Here is a 19,298-nt window from a genome sequence, read left to right on the forward strand (position 1 = left end):
CATTAGCAGCTCTTAACCCAAACTCCATGGTCAATGCGTTCAGCTGAATCGCCCTTTGGGACCATCTTATTATTGGTTGAATAGTTAACATGGGTATGCGCCTCCTTGCGTCATCCTCACATAGGTCCAAAAAATCCTCTGTCGCAAGAGGCTCATATGTACAATTAAAATCTCCTGCGACCAGGACTTGCATGCCATCATCACAATCTCTAAGCTCACTTTCAAGAATGGTTACTATTGGAGACAAAGAGCCATTTTTTGTACTCCTAGCATAGATGTTAAATAGCTCAAGGATTCGCCCCCTATTGGGACCCCTGAACGACATTTTAAGAAAATCTGGGGAGTTGCACTGCTTGTGTGTAATATAGCAACCCAGGGAAATGCTTACCCAAATAAGAAGCCCCCCTGAAGGACGGCCCTTCCCAGTGATTGGGGGTACTGCAGGTATAAAATAGGTAACATAGCCAGCTCTGTGGATGAGTTTCAGGCTCCACGTCTCCTGAAAAATACAGATCTTATGCGCCTCCACCAAGGTGTTTCAATCTGGTGAGCCTAACTTCCTATGAATACCTGCTATACTCCAATTGATAACCTTATGTGATTCAGTAACATGTAAGGCTTGATTCATTGGGGAGTCCATTCGTACTCTGGAGGAGTTAGGTTCTGATCTGACTGACTCAACAGCCAGGGTAGGCTGGGGGGATATACCCAAATCCGGGGCATCTCCCAGGTCAATTGGGTGAGCTGCTAGGGTCAGAGGGTCACTTATAGGGCTATCTGCTAGATTGAAAAAAGAGGAATCGATCTGTCAATACCCTACGTCAGGGCCATATTGTTCTCGCCTATTACCAAAGTTTAAAGTGGGATGGATACAGTAGTCACTAGGAAACCCTCCCCAGGATTGGTAGCCATGATTCTGCCATTGGGTCTGAGGCACTTGTTGCGGGTAGAAATGCCCCAAACCAAATGCTCTTATTCCACTATTGCCAGACTTGTTATGGCAGTTGCAAATGAACTTTGCGGCGCGCATTTTCCAAAAATTAACTAGGATACAATCGCCTGGGACATCCTTTACTCTACTGCCCACCCATGCCAACTCTTCTAACGAATAGAACCTTTCCATCTATTTGCCTCGGCAAAGGCCTGTTAATGTTTAGCCAATATGTAGTTTTGTTTTTAAGTTCAGAATATGATTCTGTTTTACCAGGCAGTAGCCGAGGAACTCCTGCTAAGACAACTACATAGGGCATACTTGCAGGAGGCAAGTCAATATGAGGAAAGCTAGGCCGATCGCTGTCTGTTTCTCCCGATCTATGGGCCAGATTTGTCCTCTCATTTGCTACATTACTGGGAATATTTGTATCTTTCTGAGTCTGCATTGATACAGCAGTACTGCCTCCTTTGCCTTCTATAGTTGCTACATTGCTAGGGACATTTTTGTCTGCTTGGGGTTGGGGGGGGGGGGGGTTCTCTGTCTCTACACCCCTTATCCCTTTTTGCTGTTGGATGTTTACTTAATTTTCTCCCCTTTTTTGTAGTTGGTACTGAAGGATTGTTGCTACCCATTACCCCAGAGAGACCTTTTTGGTTAGGAGAAGCAATAGTGCATGACTGCGACAGATCTTGCAACTTCTGCTCATCGAAGGCAGAGCTATTTTTTGAGTGTGCCTTTACCGAGAAGAAGTTATCAAGGGTCCCTTGTTCAAAACTATCGAGCCTTTTCGATAGAGCCTTTACCCTCTCAAGTACCGGCAGTATAAGGGACTTCATGATCTGTTCAATTTGGGCATTGAGAGGGATATCTTTAGGAGGACTTGGTGAGTTCTCTAGGTTTAGACTTTCGCCAGGCAGCGGAACGGTATTGGTATTAAAAGTTCCACTGTTGGTTTGGGCAGAGGGTTTCTCCAACAGGGCCTCCAGTCTTTGTAAAAAGAGTTCACCAGTTATTGGACCTCCAGTTTCAGCTAGTGTAATTACAGAGTCAGATACATAGCTACTATTATTCTTTTCCTGTGGTGCTTTGTACTTTTCAGCCCCTTTCTGTTTCCTTTTCCTGTTGTCACCTGCACTCCCCTTAGTCTTTTGGGGAAAAAAAGTTTTCTCTGGAAGTAAGTTCAGACCTAAGCCTAGCCAGCTGTCCTCTAGTAGTTACTCACAAACTATTTGCGCTTTGGGCTCCCTCTGAAATCGAATTCGAACTTAGTGATCTTTCACAGTTCTCACTATTTTTGGAGTCATCTGACTGGGATAGGGGGGTGGTCGGAGTCTGGGACAACCTATCTTGTGGGGATAAAGGTAGTATCACAAGGGGCACATTACTATTAACAGGAGATAGAGCTTGAGCCGGTGTGACCTGACAAATACCTGGAAGAGAAACAAAGGAGGGTGCCAAGATTGAATCTTGGGAGTTGGTGGTAAACATTGATATATTTGAGGGGGGCTAGGGAGGGAGAAAACCCACAGGCAGTGACAGACGACGTTCTGTACTTTCTATGGCATTTGCCACCACACCAATTGTTTTTTGCAGCATACGATCTATCGCCGTCAAGCTAGGAAGCTGAGGATTAGCGGCTGCATTTTGCTTGGGTGCAGGGACAGATCTCGAGGTGTTACGTCTTCCCATTCTTAGGCAATCTAGATGCAAAGTACAAATTTAGGTACTAAATGTAAAATTAACACTTGCCAAGACCTCCCTAGATATAACAAAGTATAGTACCCTAGAGGAGTAGAGTTCTTCTAGCAGGTGTTTCTATATGCCGTCAGCCCTTGACTAGTAACAGTTCACAGTCGTACAAATAACAGGTAACAAGATCATAAAACAACCTGTACAGGTACTGAGGCACAGGACTATAGGAACAAAAGGGGTGGCCCAGCCCAGCCTCTCCCGGCCACTAACAGCCACAAACGGTCCCGCCCTTGTCCCGGGCTTCTCCCGGGATGCTCCAGCGCAGCGGTGGCCCGGAACTGTTATATGGATCACTCACTGTCCAGGGGGCGGGGCTGACCAGCGAACGCGGACCAGGTGGAACAGGTCAGGCAGGGGCTCCTGGTAGATGGAGTCCCTGCAGCGTTCAGCGCAGCCCACTTGATTGCCTCCTCAGTCCTGGGACAAAAGGTAGAATGGCGGCGGCTCTCTGGTGGACGACACCTTCTCTGGGTCCAGGTGCAAAGCGGCACCCGCGCAGTGGGTGCTGCCAGACGTAGGCTTCCTCCTCCGCAAACAGCATTACAACAACGGCGCTCCTCACAGCCACAATCAGGATTAGTTCCCATTTGAAAGACAGCCCCGGCAGGTTTTAATACACTCGCTGTCCAGGGGGCGGGGCTGACCATCGAACGCGGACCAGGTGGAACAGGTCAGGAAAGGGCTCCTGGTAGATGGAGTCCCTGCAGCGTTCAGCGCAGCCCACCTGATTGCCTCCTCAGCCCCGGGACAGAAGGGAGAATGGCGGCGGCTCTCCGGTGGACGGCACCTTCCCTGGGTCCAGGTGTGAAGGGGCACCCGCGCAGCGCGTACTGAGAGACGTAGGCTTCCTCCTCCGCAACCAGCAACACAACAACGGTGCTCCTCACAGCCACAAACAGGATTAGTTCCCAGTTGAAAGACAGCCCTGGCAGGTTTAAATACACTCACTGTCCAGGGGGCGGGGCTGACCAGCGAACGCGGACCAGGTGGTACAGGTCAGGCAGGGGCTCCTGGTAGATGGAGTCGCTGCAGCGTTCAGCGCAGCCCACCTGATTGCCTCCTCAGCCCAGGGACAGAAGGGAGAATGGCGGCGGCTCTCTGGTGGACGACCCCTTGCCTGGGTCCAGGTGCGCAGCGGGTGCTGCGAGAAGTAGGTTTCCTCCTCCTCAAACAGCAACACAACAATGGCGCTCTTCACAGCCACAAACAAGATTAGTTCCGAGTTGAAAGACAGCCCCGGCAGGTTTTCATACACTTGCTGTCCAGGGGGCGGGGCTGACCAGCGAACGCGGACCAGGTGGAACAGGTCAGGAAGGGGCTCCTGGTAGATGGAGTCCCTGCAGCGTTCAGCGCAGCCCACCTGATTACCTCCTCAGCCCCGGGACAGAAGGGAGAATGGCGGCGGCTCTCTGGTGGACGACACCTTCCCTGGGTCCAGGTGCGAAGCGGCACCCGCGCAGCGGGATCTGCGAGACGTAGGCTTCCTCCTCCGCAAACAGCAACACAACAACGGCGCTCCTCACAGCTACAAACAGGATTAGTTCCCAGTTGAAAGACAGCCCCGGCATGTTTTAATACACTCGCTGTCCAGGGGGCGGGGCTGACCAGCGAACGCGGACCAGGTGGAACAGGTCAGGCAGGGATTCCTGGTAGATGGAGTCCCTGCAGTGTTCAACGCAGCCCACCTGATTGCCTCCTCAGCCCCGGGAAAGAAGGGAGAATGGCATCGGCTCTCTGGTGGACGACACCTTCCCTGGGTCCAGGTGCGAAGCGGCACCCGCGCAGCGGGTGCTGCGAGACGTAGGCTTCCTCCTACACAAACAGAAACACAACAACGGCGCTCCTCACAGCCACAATCAGGATTAGTTCCCATTTGAAAGACAGCCCCGGCAGGTTTTAATACACTCGCTGTCCAGGGGGCGGGGCTGACCAGCGAACGCGGACCAGGTGGAACAGGTCAGGCAGGGATTCCTGGTAGATGGAGTCCCTGCAGCGTTCAACGCAGCCCACCTGATTGCCTCCTCAGCCCCGGTAAAGAAGGGAGAATGGCATCGGCTCTCTGGTGGACGACACCTTCCCTGGGTCCAGGTGCGAAGCGGCACCCGCGCAGCGGGTGCTGCGAGACGTAGGCTTCCTCCTACACAAACAGAAACACAACAACGGCGCTCCTCACAGCCACAATCAGGATTAGTTCCCATTTGAAAGACAGCCCCGGCAGGTTTTAATACACTCGCTGTCCAGGGGGCGGGGCTGACCATCGAACGCGGACCAGGTGGAACAGGTCAGGCAGGGGCTCCTGGTAGATGGAGTCCCTGCAGCATTCAGCGTGGCCCACCTGATTGCCTCCTCAGCCCCGGGGCAGAAGGGAGAATGGCGGCGGCTCTCTGGTGGACAACACCTTCCCTGGGTCCAGGTGTGAAGCGGCACCCGCGCAGCGGGTGCTGCGAGACGTAGGCTTCCTCCTCCGCAAACAGCAACACAACAACGGTGCTCCTCACAGCCACAAACAGGATTAGTTCCCAGTTGAAAGACAGCCCCGGCAGGTTTTAATACACTCACTGTCCAGGGGGCGGGGCTGACCAGCGAACGCGGACCAGGTGGAACAGGTCAGGCAGGGGCTCCTGGTAGATGTAGTCGCTGCAGCGTTCAGCGCAGCCCATCTGATTGCCTCCTCAGCCCCGGAACAGAAGGGAGAATGGCGGCAGCTCTCTGGTGGACGACACCTTCCCTGGGTCCAGGTGAGAAGCGGCACCCACGCATCGGGCGCTGCGAGACGTAGGCTTCCTCCTCCGCAAACAGCAACACAACAACGGCGCTCCTCACAGCCACAAAAAGGATTAGTTCATGTTGTAGGATCCATTGATGGCACACACATTGCACTTGTAAAACCTCAAGCACATGTGCAGATATATAGGAACCGCAATCATTATCATTCAATCAATGTACAAGTGACATGCCTTGCGGATTTGACCATTTCAGATGTCTGTGCCAAATTCCCAGGATCTGCCCATGACTCCTATGTCATGCGGAACAGCAACATACTCCATTTGATGTCACCACTTCAACCAGAGAGGGCCTGGCTTGTTGGTGAGGGAGATGCTTCCATCTTTTGTATCTGTGTGCGTGATACATGATGTCATCCTCAGAAAAATTCAGAGTCATGATTGCACATCTGTTTGTCTCACATCTAGGTGACTGAGCGTATCCTAACTGGCCCTGGTTGATGACCCAGCTGAGATACCCAACAATGGGAGGGCATGTTGGGTAGTGGAGTGGGTTTTGGGGCTCCTGAAGGACAGATTCCACTATTTGGACGAGGCCGGGGGAGCTCTCCTCTACTCACCCAGGAAGGTGTGTCAGATCACAGTTGCCTGATGCATGCTCCACAACCTTGCATTTCGCCGGAACATCCCTCTGATTGTGGAGGATGGAGACCAGCAGGACACCCCCAGGGTACAATCTTGACATGAACACTGATGATGATAGTGGCGAAGAGGAAGGGCTTGACCAGCGTCAACAGCTCATCAACATCTATTTTCCTTGAGTGTAAGTATGCAGAAAGATGTCATGACTGTGACAGTTACATTTGCTGACGTTGTGAATCAGTGAGGATGTCGTGTGTTGCTGACTGTTTGTTGTGGACAACTGTGGGGTGCTTTGTGCAGAGCTGTATTTGAATGAGCTCCTGACTGATGTATACGTTGATAATACAGCTATGTGTTGTCTGATTTTATCCATATACTGTACACTCCAGATTCGGACTATTATTGTTGTGACATTATTGAACTACGCCCTTATATATCCTTGTTGTGTTGTCGTTGGTCCCTTTGCTTTGTCATTTTCATCTTGACTGTCAGTGTAATGACATCAGCTGCACTATGATGCTGTTTTGCTTAGCAGAATGGACATGAGGTGTTCCTGGAAATGTCTGACACTGACTTTGTGAGTCCAACTCAGGTTCCCAAGCAACTTGCACAGTGAGAGGATTTATGTTTCAGGTACACTTTGGTATTTCTATTCTGTTGTGTGTTGGTGCATTGCCTATGCGTTCCATTGTGTTCTCCAACACATTGTGTTTGTTGGCCAATATATGTTTGTCACTGTTCACATACAATGGTACCTTTCTGTGAGTGAATTGAATGTAGGTGTACATGTGTCTCATGATTGTTTGCCTCAGAGCGTAAGTGACACCTCTGGCAGATGTGCAAAACTATCCAAAAGATGCAGCTACACCTGTTTGGAGTATATGAGTGCTGAGTTACTGTTTAACCCCTTTGATGCTCATGACGAGCTCAGCTCGTCATGAGGTACACTGCTCTCATGCTCATGACGAGCTGAGCTCGTCATGAACCATGGGATTCAATGACTCTCAGCACAGGAGAGGGATACCATCAGCAGCAATGGTGTTAAAATCCCCTGTTGCTGTCTGTGTTTGGCTGTGTGAAGTCTATTGTGGGCCACTTAACTGCATCAATGACAGATCTGCGAGCTCACTCTGGCATTGGACAGTGTCTGATGTTTCCTAACCCTACTTCTATCTGAGATGTACACATGTGAGAAAACTGTACTTGACATTCGACAAGTGACAGATGTGTCTTGTTACAGTGTTGATGGACCTCTCCTTGTAACTACCTACAGTTGTGACATTGTGATAAATATATGTGTGTACTTTGCACTTCAGTGTCTGTGTTTGGTAACATGCTGAGTATACTAATCTGCAATGTTAGCTTGAGCTGCACCAAATGCCTGCATAGATCAATTACAACAAATTACATCTGGTGATACATTAGCAGTCAACTTCATGGAGTACTACATTCGATAAATAAACCATGGACAGGTGGATGTGTAAAACATTATTTATTATAGTGCATAAGGTGAGTAAAGTGTAGTGCCTTAAAGTGGGAAGGTGAACACAGAGGGGTGAAGTTGTTAGTGGTGGTAGTTGAAAACATTAGAGCTGTTAAGACATTGTTCAAAGTCCACAGTCCAACAGACCCTGCCATCCGAACTGAAATATGTGACAGGATAGTCAAGAAAGTCAATGTGCTGTGCACTAAGGGTGACATCAGGGGCGACTCTGCTTCTAGGCTTGGGTAGGCGCCTTGCCACTTGAAACTCCCGGTGGGTTCTTCAGACGTACCCGCTTACGTTTGCAGGGGTTCAATTGCTGCAGGTTCTACGGTGTCTGAGGACTCAGCCTGTGTCAGGGCCTCCCTCCCTATGGCAGCATCAGAGGTAGAAGGTGCAGCTGGGGGCTGACCACAGGGTAGTGATGTTGTAGGGGAGGCCTGACTAAAGCTGTGCTGATGTTCTTCAGCACCACAATGAACTGGCCCAGGTTCTCAATGAGTTGTCCAAACCTGTTGTCCATGGACCACTGCAGCAGCTTGATCTCCCTGAGTTCCACCAGTACCTGGACCATCTGTTCTTGGTTGTCTTCATAGGCACCAAGGACTCTGGCGATAGTGACCAGAGCTTCAATGTCCACAATGGTCTCCCGTTGTTGGCCCTCAGTGGCCCTCCCTCCAGCCCTGCCCCACTGGACCCGTGCCCTTGGCTGTGCCTGCACCCTCCCACTGTCACCTGCATCCTCAGTGAGTGTGATGTTGATGCTCACCTCCGGGACAGGTACTGTGATGCAGGCGATGGTGGTGGAGTTCGGTCCACAGATTGTTGGGGCAGTGCTCTGCGTTGTTGTGGCAGATGTGGTAGGAGTTGTGGTGGTGGGGCCAGTGAGACTCACTGGTCGTGTCTGCCCTGGCTGCCCAGAAGGGCCAGGTTGGCACTCCACTTTTGAATGAATGGGAGATTCAGCATCAGAGAGTTCTTGATCCTGGGGTGGAGACTGTCTTGGCTCGTTGTTTGGAGTCTCAGCAGATGTTGGTTGCGATCCGCCTGTTGGAGAAAGGTTATAATGTCAGGATATTACGTGCATTCCCCAACCTTTGTTACACAGTGAGTAAAGGACTGAAGGAGGCAAAAGGTTTGAGGTTAGTCATGAAGAACAGTATACATGGGGATAACCTGTATGACATGAAAATGAGGTACATCAATTACTTGTTTGTAAACTGACATGAACATAATAGGTAATGTATATCTTCAGGTTGCCTATGTAGATGGACATGATGTTTCTGCCAACTTTATACTCAGCCACTGTAGTTTTGGCTTGTGTAATGTTCAGTTTGCACTCCAATGTGTTTATCATATAGGCATAGTCCCATTTGTGTTGTCCATTTTGCAGTGCTCATCATATGTGCTGACTTCTTTGAATGAGTGAACAGGCATGTATTGTGGCTTTATTACCTTCATGCTTCCCATCCTTTGAATTTACAGATATCATTGTTTGTATGGTGTGATATATCTTGACATTTCATTCTTTCAGCCGTGGTGATTCACAGTCTGAGTAGTCAGACATGTACTTGAGCAGCGCTATGTGTGCAATATGTGCCGTTGGTGTGACATGCGTCTCCTAAAGCTGCGCAGGAATTTGTGAAAAAAATAATTAAACAAAACAAATCCAATGCACGAGAGGATCAGCAATTGGACTCGGATTGAACACGCCGCTGAAGTGCTTAAACAAGACTGTATGTGAGTATGATAAGCTGTATCGCCCTACAGGCGCTTATCTGTACAAGTGTTGGTTGAGACAATACCGAACAGAGATGCTGACTCACACTAGCCATTCTTTTTAGATTCGGCACCTGTGCGCACCAGACTTGCTGTTGCTAATTGATTCTTAAGCTCATTGACACTCTGTTTAAAAAATGGTTCCTGAGCAGTGAGATACATGGGATGCATCGGAGCCACAATGTGAGCGTCGCCGGGGAGGTGTTGTTGGGAAGAGTGCCGAGATGATGGGGCTAATATCAGCGTCACACCAGTGGGTCTGGTATACTCCGAAACATATTCATAAGAATAGATGTACTGATATCTCATGGGGCTTCCAAACACGTATAAAGATATGCATGCTGAACTAATTGCGCTGTCTCATGGACGCAAATGTAGTAGCTACAGCACTAACTTAATGGGCTGCAAACCACATGCGATGAGGGCCCCCCTTTATGTTCTTTTTCTTTTCTCAAGACCCGTGCTGTTGTAGCGACCTGTACCAGGGCTGGTGCACTGTACCCTATTTGTCCTTATTTGTTGTATGTGTTGTATCAATATATAGACTGTTACAGGGCTACCGCGTGAGGATAAGTGTTCACCACCCAACGCACATGCACCTTTATGTCTTTGTTAGAACATTGTATTTCCAGCTATTCTAAAAGGCGCACAACAGTCTGCGCAGGTCGAGATGTGTACTAGGGCACTATGGCTCGCATTTGGAGTTGCACGTGAGAACGTCTTTCATATAAACTACGGCTGGTCGGCTATGAAGCCCATGTTTGCTATTGTACGCAGGTAACAACGGGATGTATTGTTGTGTTATGATAACTATTCGACGGCCAGGCTAAAGCTAGCAAAGGGCGGGGTAGATCTGGGGCATGAACTCATGACACGTCTAATTTAACTAACGCTATTGATGCCGTCCACATCCATTTAGTTGGATGGAGCGTTGTGCCCCCGGCGGACCTCCACGAGGGAGTTCCCCACACAAGTTTTGTAGAGATGTTCTTGATGTCAAGACCCGAACTGTTGTCTGGGCTAATCGGGGAAGGTGAATGCTTCGGCATGATTGGGTTGCTGGAGTGGGTGGGGGAGGGTGGGTTGGGGGTTATGTTACTGTTCTGAGACCGGATCGTTCAGAGAATGTCAATCCGCTGTATGTAAAGGAACAAATGATCACATGGTTACAGACAATTGAATATATGCACATACCGGCAGACCCCAGGCATGATTACACAGAGCAGCAAATGCAGACACCTCCGCCTTACAGATGACTCAGAGAATGAATCACACACATAATGCGCACATAAACCTCCTCACATGGAATGTACGTGGCCTGACGCAGCCTAAGAAAATTCGAAGGGTATTCGCATACCTAAGTAGATGCCAAATAGATATCGCGCTTTTGCAGGAGACACACATTGCCCCGAATACACATCAATCCATAGGCAAAAAATGGGCTGAATCTGTCCATTCCGCCACGTATTCCTCCTACTCCAGGGGGGTGATGACGTTGGTACGTAAAGGGTTGAATTTCAAGACTCAGCAGGTAATACAGGACCCGAACGGCAGATATGTTATTATATCAGGCACCCTGCGTGGTCAAAGACTAACATTTCTTAATATATATGGCCCGAATGTAGATGCCCCCGACCTCTTTCAGGAACTGTGGGGTCATTTACAGCAGTTAACAGATACTCAGATCGTGTGCGGGGTGACTGGAATGTGACACTGGCAGACGACAAAGACCGCTCTGCACAGTCCCTTGAACCACACAAACAAGCCAGAACCAAACTCCTACATTTGCTGGCGGACTTGTCCTTAACGGACATATGGAGACACAAATACCCTACATACCAGGTGCTACACACGTCTCCGCTTGTCATAACAGTTGGTGGCGTTTGGACTACTGGTTAGGCACAAATAATATCATACATTGGATACAGGATGTGTACGTCCTCCCCAGAACACTGTCAGACCACAACCCAGTACTGCTCAAACTTACCGTACCAAATTACGCTCCACCTCCCTTTCAATGGAGGTTCAACTCACGTGCTCTCACAGACATACTTTACGCAGACACCATCCACACAGCGATCAAAGACTATTTCCAAATAAACGATCCCACTGTGGATGACCCATGTCTGTTGTGGGAAGCCTTTAAGGCAACGATACGCGGTGTTTGCATGGGCACTACAGTTGGCATACTTCGCGGCATACGCCAACGAATTAAACATTGTGAAACACGTATGAGGGACATGGAGAGGGCTTACGAAGTTAAACACGATGCCACTATTCTGGGTGAACTACGCAAATTACACACAGAACACCAAAACCTGGTTGTTGATGAAATAAAATATCTGGATAAAAAACATTCCGCTAGATCTTATGGGGAAAGTGGCAGGCCGGGTGGAGTGCTAGGTGCCAAAATTTGTGAAGGTAGAAGCCATACAGCCGTACTAGGCATTAAATCCGGGGATGGCACAAAGCAGACACAAGCCACGGACATACTACATAGCTTTGTAGACTCCTATGGTGCACTGTACAAATCACAACCGATAGCGTCTATAGATGACATTAACAGCTACTTCAAGGAGGTGGTGATAGCATGGCTGTCGGATGGCCAAAGGGAATACTTGGCGGCACCCATCACAGTAGAAGAAGTCACAGATGTTATTAAATCACTACCGAATGGCAAGGCGTCAGGCCCGGATGGGTACACAAACGAATTTTACAAACACTACGTAGATATACTGGCTCCCCATTTGGCGGGAATGTACGGACCCGCTTTTGACCAGGGTGAGCTCACCCCAACGCTCCGAGAAGCAGTAATAATAGCTCTCAAAGCCTTCTAACGACCCAGCCCAATGCGACTCCTATAGACCACTTTTGCTGATAAATGTCGATTCCAAAATACTGGCGAAAATCATGGCGGTGAGACTGACACCATTGATGACCAACTTGGTGCTACCTGACCAGGCGCGGTTTGTCCCAACACGTTCCACGTCCCACAATACCCGGACATTGTTCGCCTTGTCCCACTATCTCCAACCCAACCCGAAGGCTGTGGCGGTGTTGTTGGATGCCGCCAAGGCGTTTGATTCTATTGAGTGGAGCTACCTGATTGCGGCCCTACACCATATGGGCTTCCCCTGAGATTTGTCAAATGGGTTTCCTTAATCTATACTAATCTGTGGGCCAGGGTCTGAGTGAATGGGTACTTATCCGACAGCTTTGCAATAGAAAGCGGTACCAGACAAGGTTGCCCACTTTCTCCCCTCCTTTTCGTCCTAGCATTAGAACCCCTAGCCTGAATAATCCGCCAGAACTACAAATCATCTGCCCTGCAATTTCCCTCCAGACCATTACACATATCACTGTATGCGGATGATATGGTACTCTACGTTCGTGACCCCGTTGAGCATCTAAATCAGCTACTGAGAGAATACTAAAAATTCGGTGGTCACTCCGGGTTAACAATAAATTGGTCAAAGTCCTACATTATCCCCCTCACGGACACGACAACTCCCCTGGACACAGAGTACCCATTAGAGTGGCAGACCGACCCGATACGGTACTTGGGGGTACTATATCATAGAGATCCCAAAATAGTGATCCGCACGAATTACGGCCCCACGATCTCCAAACTGGAAGATAAAGTTAAACGCTGCATACAGCTACCGCTGTCCTTAGCAGATCGTATCGCGATTGTAAAGATGAATGTACTGCCTAAACTTTTGTACCTCTTTAACAACATCCCAATCACCCCTCCAGGAGAAGTGTTCCGTCACATTAAATCGTTAGTACTACAGCTCATATGGGCGGGCAAACAAGCGTGCATAGACCTCCAAACACTGACACTCCCGTATGCCAGAGGAGGGTTCGGGGTACCAGATTTTAAACTGTACTATCTGTGTGCACAGGCTCAATACGCTGCCTATTGGTATCACCTAGTGCCATACCTCACTCACACAGCGATTGAAGAAGGCGACGCGAAACCTGTCCCTCTATCTGCCATCCTCTCATACAAACGACCGCCACTGCACGATCATGACATCAACACAATTGACACTACTATTAGGGCATGGTGCGACCTTGGTCGGCTGGCACATAAAACCCCTCTTTATGCACAGAATATGCCTTTACATGATCACTCTGCATTGTCAGTCACGTGCAAGAAAGTGGATATGTCATTGTTACAACAGGTAGGCATTGAACGGATGGGGGATCTATTTAGTGAAGGCAGATTCATAGACAATGCAGATTTCACATACATTCAGAACAAATCACAGATGTTTTGCTTCACGCATTACAGGTTGAAGAGGGCCATGATGGAGCTGTACCCTACTTTCCCTAAAGAACCGGAAAGTCTAGACACATTACAATTCATTATTACTACCCAAGATCTATCACACTTGGTCTCACGATTGTACACCACTGCACAAGCCGAGATACCGCACTCTACAGAGATGTCCAAATCCAGATGGGACTCGGTTTTAGAGGACTCTTTGACAGAAAAGGAATGGCAACAGACATGCGCACTAACACAAATTCTTACCCCTAATGATAATCTTAAAATCATACATTATAAATTTCTACATCAGGAATACTACACTCCAGCACGCATGTGCAGGTACAGCATGCAGGAAGACAACAGGTGTAAGAGATGCGGTGCGGAGGGAGACGACTTTGTACATTTGTCCTGGTGGTGCCCCAAGATCCATGAGTACTGGGTAGAAGTCACCACTAAAATTTCTGCCATGATAGGGGTTACAATAGACTGCACGATTCGCATTTGCTTACTGGGCATTGTGCCGCAACTTAAATCGACTAAACGTAAATTTTGTGCGGTTGCATTATTACTAGCCAAACAACAAATATCACAGTGCTGGCAAAGCACCCAGGTACCCACCACAACCAGATGGCTGCAGGACATGTCCAGCTGTAGGGACAAACTCTTAACATATGAGGAGGATCTACCGTTACGCTCCAGGCGGAAAGACTTCTGGTTATACCTCACAGCATATGTGAACACACTGGAGAATGATACGGACTGAAGATGTTGGATTTTTACTCTGAGTGCCGAGACTTAAGCTACTATGGAAGGGTAACTAGTGATGTGCTCTGTATAGATGTGATAAGGTATTTGCTTTGAATTTTCCGGTATTGACTACTGAAATGTGAAGGTCTCATTGTTGGGGTCATGTACTGTTCCTCTTTGTGTATGTTTTGATACACCAACAAAATATATGAAAAAAACAAGAACTAATTTATATGCAATACGCCGCCGGACAGTTTGTTGTGGGCCACAAGGCTGTGTAACATCACTTTTGCAATATGCCTTTATGCTAACGCAGCCGGCCCCCGGGTTGTAGGCTCCTGGCTGTGTATCAATCTTTTGCTATGAATAAAGGTCTTACAGAAAAAAAAGTGGGCATGGGGTAGAAGCAGTGTCACATCCTGTTTAGTGTAGAGAGAATAGGTCCTGGTCGGAGTCGGAGTAATTTCCTCCCATCCCAACCAAATCCCTCCAGTAAGATGGCTACCTACTGGTAAGGAGAAGCAGAGGAGTGAAATGGCTGCCAAGTAAGGATGGGGTGGGCGCAGTGTCACAACCTGTAGAGTTTAGGGAGAAGAGGGCCTGGTGGGAGTTGTAGCGGTGTTCTCCTGTCCCAACCCCCCCAGTATGAAGGCTATCCACATGTGAGGAGAAGCAGAGGAGTGAAATGGCTGCCACATGAGGATGGGGTGGGAGCAGTGCCACATCCTGTAGTGGTGAGGCAAGAGGGCACAATGAGAGTTATAGTGCTGGCTGCCTGTCCCACCCCTCTAGTGAGATGTCTACCTACCTGTAAGGAGAAGCAGAGGAGTGAAATGGATGACAAGTGAGGATGGGGTGGGAGCAGTTGGTACTCCATATGTGAACACTGGACGTGATAGTCTATGGCAATAGGTGTGCAAAACAGTCTGTGATGTTGTGGTGCCAGTTTTGTAGTTGGTGCTCACCAGTCTCCATTTCCCCAGCTATTCTTGTAAAACTCTCTGGATGCAGTATGGCAAGCACCTCCTCCTCCCATTCAGTGAATATAAGTGGTGGCACGGTAGGCCCACCGCTATTCCTCTGGGCTGCCTTGTGGTTCCTGCTGGTCTGGTTTTTTTACCTGGGCCTTGAGGTCATGCCACTTCTCCTTGATGTTATGCAGTGTGCGCAGGATGCTACCTACTGCATTGACTTTGTTCGCTATCCTGTTACACATTTGATTCTTCCTGGCGACAGAGGGGCATATTATCAAGGACAGGCGATACATTATTGCTGCTTTTATCGGCAGGAAACTGCTGATAAAGCGGCGATAATGGCCATGATAATTTGCTCCATGAATTCCAATTGACGCCCATGTTAGATGTGAGCACATCTGACATGGGCTTCGATTCGCCTGTTCTTGATAATATGCCCCAGAGTTCTCTTGTTCTAGGGTTCCAAGCAAATGTTGTTCAATTCTAAGGATTTCGTCTAACATCACTGACAACTCCCTGTCAGTGAAATTGGGCATTTTTGTGACTTACTAAATGGTCTGAAAATAAAGGCTAGAGAAAATGTGACTGTGGTAGTAAAGGTGAAATAGTTGTGTCAGCTTTATGAGTGAAAATGTTTGGTGACTGGAGACAGGTGGGTGTGATGGTGTACAGTGGTGAATGTCTCCTCTCCCTTTCTTAAATGCTGGGGTGTGTGGGCCTTGACTGCAGAGTGTTGGCAAAGGATGCTAGTCAGGGAAGGGGTGTGTTTTATACTCTGCATTGTGGTTGTGTCCATATAGGGAATAACCATCAGCTGTGTTTTTTTCAAAGTTCGCTATGGGCACTTTTTAAAATATTTGTCTAGCAGGGCCTCGGCGTTCAGAACGCAGAGATTGTTCAGACAGGTCCGCGGTCTCATCATAATTTCCTCAGTGGTAATGCCGCTTTGGAGTCGGCATTTGGGTGAGGACATACTGGCTTTCCAACTGCATGAGTCAGAATTTCAAGATTTCCGACTGCGGCAAACGGAATTGTTGTCTTTCTCAATGCCATGGTAGGACTTTTTCAGTGCATGTACCATAATGGGACCATCGGATGGTCCCCAGACCGCCATCGTAATGAGCCCAAAAGTCTTAATGTTCCCTTCATGCTACTCGTGTCTGGTACTAAACAATTGGCGATGAGGATCTGAGGAAGTGAGCACCACATCCTGGATGCACGCGTGTTATCAAGCTTTGCCACCGTATTTTGACATGAACTTGGAATTTCCTGCTTAGGCCAGAGCATGTGGAAATTTGTGGAAGAGTCTTCTTACTGCACAAAGAATCGCAACTCCTACCTATTGATCATTGCAATGCTAAGCAGATATACTTTTAAAGACTTATGGTCTTAGTAGCCCTGGCAGTTGCGAGCATCTTTTGATGGATTATTCTACAATTCTTTGGTCCAGAAGGGTTAAAAGCAGTTGAACAAATGACTAGGGAGGTTGGGGGATTGGGAGTTGGTGTTAGCAATGTTGCTTTTGGTGGATTTTAGCTATGTGGTGAGCCAACTGATTCATCTTGCCCAGCCTTTGGTTTGGCTAGTTTGGAGGGGGTGATTGTGTTAGCGCAGTCCGTGATTCACTGGGAGGGGTTTATTGCTCCCTGTTCTGGGTTGGCTGTTGTGTCAGACTAGTGGCAGTTGAGAGTGTTGTACAACTGGCTTTCTGATATATTCTTCCAGTTTCTGCACAAGATGTTGGGGGTTATGGTGCTGGTGATGGTGGTTCCTAAGATGATGAAGAGTATGCTGTAGTGGTAGGTCCAGGTGAGCAGACAGATATGGTTGTATTTTACTTTGTTGCTGGACGTGAAAATGGGGTCGAGTGTGTACGCTGTGATGTGGGTCAGGTTAGTGACCAGTTGTTTGAAGCCAATGTTTCTCATGCTTTTCAGGAGCTTTGTAGTATTGAATTCATTGGGGTCTTCAAGGTTGAAGTTGAGATCCCCCAGGAAGATGTAGTGTTCGGAGTGAATGGCAATTGGGATGATGATGTCCGGGTTGGCGTTGCAGAAGCTCAGGCGAGCACTTGGAGATCTGTAGGTGAGGGTGCCTTTGATGGTGTTTGTTCCGTCTATGTGAAGTTGAAAGTTGACATGTTCCATTATTGGGGTGGGTTCGTCTGAGCAGTTTGTGTAGCGGATACTGTCCTTTTTGATGATGACAATTCTACCAATTTGCTTTTTGGTCTAGTCCCAGTGCTTTACCTTGCTGTCCCTTTGGGTGGTGATGGTGAAGTCTGCTGCAGAGGTTGGATTCAGCCAGGTCTCTGAAATGAAGATGATGCCAGGGGTGAGGGATGAGATTGTGTCCCAGATCTCTGTGGCGTGTTTGCAGAGTGATCGTGCATTGAGTAAGATGCACTGGAGTTGCGCCTTGGCTGTCTCGATTGGCGTGATGGACATCGTCGTGTATTCCGAGAATGGTCCCCTCGTGTTTCAGGGAAACATGCGGTAGAAGTTGTTGTTGTTGTTGTGCCCAGGATCCAGGGCTCAGAGGTCTGTGGTGGTGTAGCTGCAGTGGGTGGGAGAGTCAGAGTTCCTGGCCCTGGGCACGGTCCAGGTGTGGATGGGCGCAGAGGTGTTTGCTTTTGGCGTGTCGGTGGCCTATCCTGATGTGCGGCTGTACTGCAGCCTCAATTAAGAAGGTCCTGGTAGGGGGAGGGGTGCTGGACGAGGTAAACGAGAGTTGGGAAGCGGGTAGGAGAAATGGCGGCAGGCAGCAAGCTGAGAGAATGGGTGGGTGGGTGAGAATGGTTAGAGCGAGATTAGGCACGAAAAAGGCAGGGCTATGGGAGAAAAACTGTGATTAAAAGGAGAAAGAATTAGTGTTATGGAAGAAAAAGATGAATTAAAAGTAAAAAGAGGCAAAGTGATGGGAGGAAAAACAGAAATCAAAAGGAAAATGAGGCAATGCTATGGGAGAAAAAGATGAATCACTTCGAGAACAAGCAAATGTTATGGGGGAAAACAGTGGGGATAAATGCTGCAACAGTGGTGTCCAGTGGCGTAGCTCAGCCGAGGAGCCCGACTGTTAGCGACAATAGGAGAGCTGGCCGGGGACCTGCTCAATGAGATCGTGCTACTGCCTTTATTGAGTAGGTCAAGGGAGGGGTGATGAAAGGGGTAAATGTGAGAAACAGGCAGGAGAAGTGGCAGCAAGGTGGGAAAACTAGCGGGTGAGAATGGTTAGAGCGATATTAGGCGTGAAAAGGCAGGGTTAACGGAGGATAAACAGTGATTAAAAGAAGAAGGAAGCAGTGTTATGGGAGAAAAAGACAGATTAAAAGGAACAAAGATTCAAAGTTACAAGACAAAGACACAGCGGAACAGGAAAAAGAGGCAAAGTTATGGGAGGAGGAAGCAGCAATTAAAAGGAGAAAGAGGAAATGTTATAGGAGAAAAAGACTAATTAAAAGAAAAAAGAGTCAAGTCAAGTCAAGTCAAAGAATTTATATAGCGCACTACATACCCAGAGGGTCTCAAGGCGCTTAGGAGGGGGAGGAGGATTATTTGTCAAATATCCACGTTTTAAGTTGCTTTCTGAATGCTAGGTGGTTCTGGGTAAGGCGAAGGTAAGGAGGGAGTGAGTTCCATGTTTTAGCAGCCAGGTATGAGAAGGATCTGCCTCCCATGGTGGTCTTGCTGATGCGAGGTACAGTGGCGAGGGCTTGGCTGGAAGAACGTAGTTGGCGGGAGGGGGTGTAGAAGGACAGTCGTGAGTTGAGGCATTCTGGTCCGATGTCCTAGAGTGATTTGTGTGCGTGGGTTAGCAGTCGGAAAGTGATTCTCTTATTGACGGGTAGCCAGTGGAGGTCTTTCAGGTGGCCAGAGATGTGTTCGTTGCGCGGGATGTCTAATATGATCCTGGCTGAGGCGTTTTGGATTCGTTGGAGTTTCTTCTGGAGTTTAGCGGTAGTGCCCGCATAGAGGGTGTTTCCGTAGTC

This window comes from Lissotriton vulgaris, unplaced genomic scaffold (assembly GCF_964263255.1).
Source record: "Lissotriton vulgaris unplaced genomic scaffold, aLisVul1.2 SCAFFOLD_543, whole genome shotgun sequence".
NCBI lineage: Eukaryota > Metazoa > Chordata > Amphibia > Caudata > Salamandridae > Lissotriton > Lissotriton vulgaris.